The following is a 6,222-nucleotide window of genomic DNA, read 5'->3' as shown; positions in this document are numbered from 1 at the left end:
TCTTACTCACACAGCTACCTCATTGCGCCTCTTTTTTTCTTTGCGTCATGTGCTGTTTGGGGAGGGTTTTTTGGAAGGGACATCCTGCGTGACACTGCAGTGCCACTCCTAGATGGGCCCGGTGTTTGTGTCGGCCACTAGGGTCGCTTATCTTACTCACACAGCAACCTCGGTGCAAATTTTAGGACTAAAAATAATATTGTGAGGTGTGAGGTATTCAGAATAGACTGAAAATGAGTGTAAATTATGGTTTTTGAGGTTAATAATACTTTGGGATCAAAATGACCCCCAAATTCTATGATTTAAGCTGTTTTTTAGTGTTTTTTGAAAAAAACACCCGAATCCAAAACACACCCGAATCCGACAAAAAAAAATTCGGTGAGGTTTTGCCAAAACGCGTTCGAACCCAAAACACGGCCGCGGAACCGAACCCAAAACCAAAACACAAAACCCGAAAAATTTCAGGCGCTCATCTCTATACGTTATTCCATTATTCATCGTTTGATTTACTGTATTGTGACAGATATGTTGCTGGTATGTCCTCATATCCACCAAGGCGGCAATTGGACAGCTGTGGAAATCACAGAATATACCCACAATCCAAGCTATTGTTAACAGTACCCATAAGCATTTTCTATTTGAAACAGCAGGAGGTATATATTCAATATCGCCTCCCTCGGTGTGGAAAAATTGGTTGAAATGGCAGGAATTTCAGGAGCGGGGTGGGTTACCTTTGGCCTTCACTGGCTCTACAGACCTGTCACAATTGCATTCCCCACAATCTGATGTTACCTGATTACGTTTGTTGTATCTCATTTATACCTTACATTTATGTTTCACTATGCCATTTTAGGAACACTCCTATGATTGGAGTCTGACCCGTGTCTGTAGGTTTCCCTGTGTGTGTGTCTCTGTATTGTCTCTCTCATCTTACTCTCTCTCTCTCTCTCTCTCTCTTTCTATCTGTTGTTTTCTTAGGTCTATATTTGTTCTATGCCGAGTTCGGTAGTGCATGATAAGTAAACTGAATATCATGATGTACTGTTATTGCTCTATGTCCGGCTTTTTCAACCAGTGTGCCGTGGCACACTAGTGTGCCGCGACCAGTTGCAAGGTGTGCCGCGGAGCCAGAGCAGCTTCCTGCACCTTCAGAGTGAACTGTTGGCCCGGGCTCTTCTTAGAGGATCAGTCATGCTCCGGCCGTGATGTATGCCTTGAAGACGCGGCGGTGTGATATCATAGGTCACGGCCGCCGCGTCTCACCACTCAGCCTGCCCACCCACCTGCATACACATCTTCCAGTTCCTGCCTGCATACACAGCTTTCCTTGCCCACCCACATCCACACCTGCCCGACCGCCCACTGCTCAGTATTCGCAGCACTCCACTATGAACATTCCCCACCACTGAGGGACAGGGAGGAGGACAGCTGACTGGTAGTGACTAATATTTGTAATTTCTCTGACGTCCTAGTGGATGCTGGGAACTCCGTAAGGACCATGGGGAATAGCGGCTCCGCAGGAGACTGGGCACAAAAGTAAAGCTTTAGGACTACCTGGTGTGCACTGGCTCCTCCCCCTATGACCCTCCTCCAAGCCTCAGTTAGATTTTTGTGCCCGGCCGAGAAGGGTGCACACTAGGGGCTCTCCTGAGCTTCTTAGTGAAAGTTTAGTTTTAGGTTTTTTATTTTCAGTGAGACCTGCTGGCAACAGGCTCACTGCATCGAGGGACTAATGGGAGAAGAAGCGAACCTGCCTGCTTGCAGCCAGCTTGGGCTTCTTAGGCTACTGGACACCATTAGCTCCAGAGGGACCGAACACAGGCCCAGCCTCGGAGCTCGGTCCCAGAGCCGCGCCGCCGGCCCCCTTACAGAGCCAGAAGCAAGAAGAGGTCCGGAAAAATCGGCGGCAGAAGACATCAGTCTTCAACAAGGTAGCGCACAGCACTGCAGCTGTGCGCCATTGTTACTCAGGCACACTTCACACTTCGGTCACTGAGGGTGCAGGGCGCTAGGGGGGGGCGCCCTGAGCAGCAATGTAAACACCTTGGCTGGCATAAATACACCACATATAACCCCCAGGGCTATATGGATGTATTTTAACCCCTGCCAGAACTCACCAAAAAGCGGGAGAAAAGGCCGCCGAGAAGGGGGCGGAGCCTATCTCCTCAGCACACGGGCACCATTTTCCATCACAGCTCCGCTGGAAGGACGTCTCCCTGACTCTCCCCTGCAGTCCTGCACTACAGAAAAGGGTAAAAAAGAGAGGGGGGCACTAATTTGGCGCAGTTTTAATACTAACAGCAGCTATAAAGGGAAAAGCACATTTTATAGTGGTATTCCTGTCTATATATAGCGCTCTGGTGTGTGCTGGCATACTCTCCCTCTGTCTCCCCAAAGGGCTAGTGGGGTCCTGTCCTCTATCAGAGCATTCCCTGTGTGTGTGCGGTGTGTCGGTACGATTGTGTCGACATGTTTGAGGAGGAAAATGAGATGGAGGCGGAGCAATTGCCTATTATAGAGTTGTCACCCCCTAGGGAGTCGACACCTGAGTGGATGAGCTTATGGAAGGAATTGCGTGACAGTGTCAGCTCTTTACGACAGACAGTTGACGACATGAGACAGCCGGCTACTCAGCTTGTGCCTGTCCAGGGGTCTCAAACGCCATCAGGGGCTTTAAAACGCCCGTTACCTCAAATGGCAGACACAGACACGGATACTGACTCCAGTGTCGATGATGAGGAGACAAACGTGACTTCCACTAGGGCCACACGTTACATGATTGAAGCAATGAAAAATGTATTGCATATCTCTGATAATACAAGTACCACTAAAAAGGGTATTATGTTTGGTGAGAAAAAACTGCCTGTAGTTTTTCCTGTATCCGAGGAATTAAATGAAGTGTGTGATGAGGCGTGGGTTTCCCCCGATAAAAAACTGATCATTCCTAAAAGGTTATTGGCATCGTACCCTTTCCCGCCAGAGGATAGGGCACGTTGGGAAACACCCCCTAGGGTGGATAAAGCGCTCACACGCTTGTCTAAACAGGTAGCACTACCCTCTCCTGATACGGCCGCCCTAAAGGAACCTGCCGATAGAAAGCTGGAGAATATCCTAAAATGTATATACACTCACACGGGTGTTATACTGCGACCAGCAATCGCCTCAGCCTGGATGTGCAGTGCAGGCCTGGCGTGGTCGGATTCCCTGACTGAAAATATTGATACCCTAGATAGGGACAGTATATTACTGACTATAGAGCATTTGAAGGATGCATTTCTATATATGCGTGATGCACAGAGGGATATTTGCCGACTGGCATCAAGAGTTAGCGCGCTGTCCATTTCTGCAAGAAGAGGTTTATGGACGCGGCAGTGGTCAGGTGATGCGGATTCTAAAAGGCACATGGAAGTATTGCCTTATAAGGGGGAGGAGTTATTTGGGGTAGGTCTATCAGACCTGGTAGCCACGGCAACTGCTGGAAAATCCACATTTTTACCCCAGGTAGCTTCTCAACCTAAGAAGACGCCGTATAATCAGGCGCAGTCCTTTCGGCCCCATAAGGGCAAGCGGGCAAAAGGCGCCTCATTTCTGCCCCATGGCAGAGGGAGAGGAAAAAGGCTGCAACAAACAGCCAGTTCCCAGGAACAAAAGCCCTCTCCCGCCTCCGCAAAGTCCTCAGCATGACGCTGAGGCTTTACAAGCGGACTCAGGCACGGTGGGGGCCCGTCTCAAGATGTTCAGGGCGCAGTGGGCCCACTCGCAAGTGGACCCCTGGATCCTTCAGGTGGTATCTCAGGGGTACAAATTGGAATTCGAGACGTCTCCCCCTCGCCGTTTTCTAAAGTCTGCTTTACCGACGTCTCCCTCAGACAGGGAGGCAGTATTGGAAGCCATTCACAAGCTATATTCCCAGCAGGTGATAATCAAGGTACCCCTCCTACAACAGGGAAAGGGGTACTATTCCACACTATTTGTGGTACCGAAGCCGGACGGCTCGGTGAGACCAATTTTAAACCTAAAATCCTTGAACACTTACATACAAAGGTTCAAATTCAAGATGGAGTCACTCAGAGCAGTGATTGCAAACCTGGAAGAAGGGGACTATATGGTGTCTCTGGACATCAAAGATGCTTACCTACATGTCCCAATTTACCCTTCTCACCAAGGGTACCTCAGGTTGGTGGTACAGAACTGTCACTATCAGTTTCAGACGCTGCCGTTTGGATTGTCCACGGCACCCCGGGTCTTTACCAAGGTAATGGCCGAAATGATGATACTCCTTCGAAGGAAGGGAGTTTTAGTTATCCCTTACTTGGACGATCTCCTGATAAGGGCAAGATCCAGGGAACAGTTGGAAGTCGGAGTAGCACTATCTCAGATAGTGCTGCGCCAGCACGGTTGGATTCTCAATATACCAAAATCGCAGCTGATCCCGACGACACGACTTCTATTCCTAGGGATGATCCTGGACACAGTCCAGAAAAAGGTGTTTCTCCCGGAGGAGAAAGCCAGGGAGTTATCCGAACTAGTCAGAAATCTCCTAAAACCAGGCCAAGTCTCAGTGCATCAATGCACAAGGGTCCTGGGAAAGATGGTGGCTTCTTACGAAGCAATCCCATTCGGCAGATTCCACGCAAGAACCTTCCAGTGGGATCTGCTAGACAAATGGTCCGGGTCGCATCTTCAGATGCATCAGCGGATAATCTTGTCACCAAGGACAAGGGTGTCTCTCCTGTGGTGGTTGCAGAGTGCTCATCTTCTAGAGGGCCGCAGATTCGGCATTCAGGACTGGGTCCTGGTGACCACGGATGCCAGCCTGAGAGGCTGGGGAGCAGTCACACAGGGAAGAAATTTCCAGGGCTTGTGGTCAAGCCTGGAGACATCACTTCACATAAATATCCTGGAGCTAAGGGCCATCTACAATGCTCTAAGCCTAGCAAGACCTCTGCTTCAAGGTCAGCCGGTGCTGATCCAGTCAGACAACATCACGGCAGTCGCCCACGTAAACAGACAGGGCGGCACAAGAAGCAGGAGGGCAATAACAGAAGTTGCAAGGATTCTTCGCTGGGCGGAAAATCATGTGATAGCACTGTCAGCAGTGTTCATTCCGGGAGTGGACAACTGGGAAGCAGACTTCCTCAGCAGACACGACCTCCACCCGGGAGAGTGGGGACTTCACCCAGAAGTCTTCCACATGATTGTGAACCGTTGGGAAAAACCAAAGGTGGACATGATGGCGTCCCGCCTCAACAAAAAACTAGACAGGTATTGCGCCAGGTCAAGGGACCCTCAGGCAATAGCTGTGGATGCTCTGGTAACACCGTGGGTGTACCAGTCAGTGTATGTGTTCCCTCCTCTGCCTCTCATACCCAAGGTACCGAGAATCATAAGAAGGAGAGGAGTAAGGACTATACTCGTGGCTCCGGATTGGCCAAGAAGGACTTGGTACCCGGAACTTCAAGAGATGCTCACTGAGGACCCGTGGCCTCTACCTCTAAGAAGGGACCTGCTCCAGCAGGGACCCTGTCTGTTCCAAGACTTACCGCGGCTGCGTTTGACGGCATGGCGGTTGAACGCCGGATCCTGAAGGAAAAAGGCATTCCGGATGAAGTCATCCCTACCCTGATCAAAGCCAGGAAGGATGTAACCGTATAGCATTATCACCGTATTTGGCGTAAATATGTTGCGTGGTGCGAGGCCAGGAAGGCCCCTACAGAGGAATTTCAAATGGGTCGTTTCCTGCATTTCCTGCAAACAGGACTGTCTATGGGCCTAAAATTAGGGTCCATTAAGGTTCAAATTTCGGCCCTGTCGATTTTCTTCCAGAAAGAACTGGCTTCAGTTCCTGAAGTTCAGACGTTTGTCAAGGGGGTACTGCATATACAGCCTCCTTTTGTGCCTCCAGTGGCACCTTGGGATCTCAATGTAGTTTTGGGGTTCCTAAAATCACATTGGTTTGAACCACTCACCACTGTGGACTTAAAATATCTCACATGGAAAGTGGTAATGCTGTTGGCCCTGGCTTCAGCCAGGCGTGTCTCAGAATTGGCGGCTTTATCCTATAAAAGCCCTTACCTAATTTTTCATACGGACAGGGCAGAATTGAGGACTCGTCCTCAATTTCTCCCTAAGGTGGTTTCAGCGTTTCACTTGAACCAGCCTATTGTGGTACCTGCGGCTACTAGGGACTTGGAGGACTCCAAGTTGCTGGACGCTGTCAGG

This window comes from Pseudophryne corroboree, chromosome 4, assembly GCF_028390025.1.
Source record: "Pseudophryne corroboree isolate aPseCor3 chromosome 4, aPseCor3.hap2, whole genome shotgun sequence".
In the NCBI taxonomy this organism is placed as follows: Eukaryota; Metazoa; Chordata; class Amphibia; order Anura; family Myobatrachidae; genus Pseudophryne; species Pseudophryne corroboree.
The sequence above is the reverse complement of the archived record's forward strand: the minus strand, read 5'-3'. Positions refer to the sequence as shown.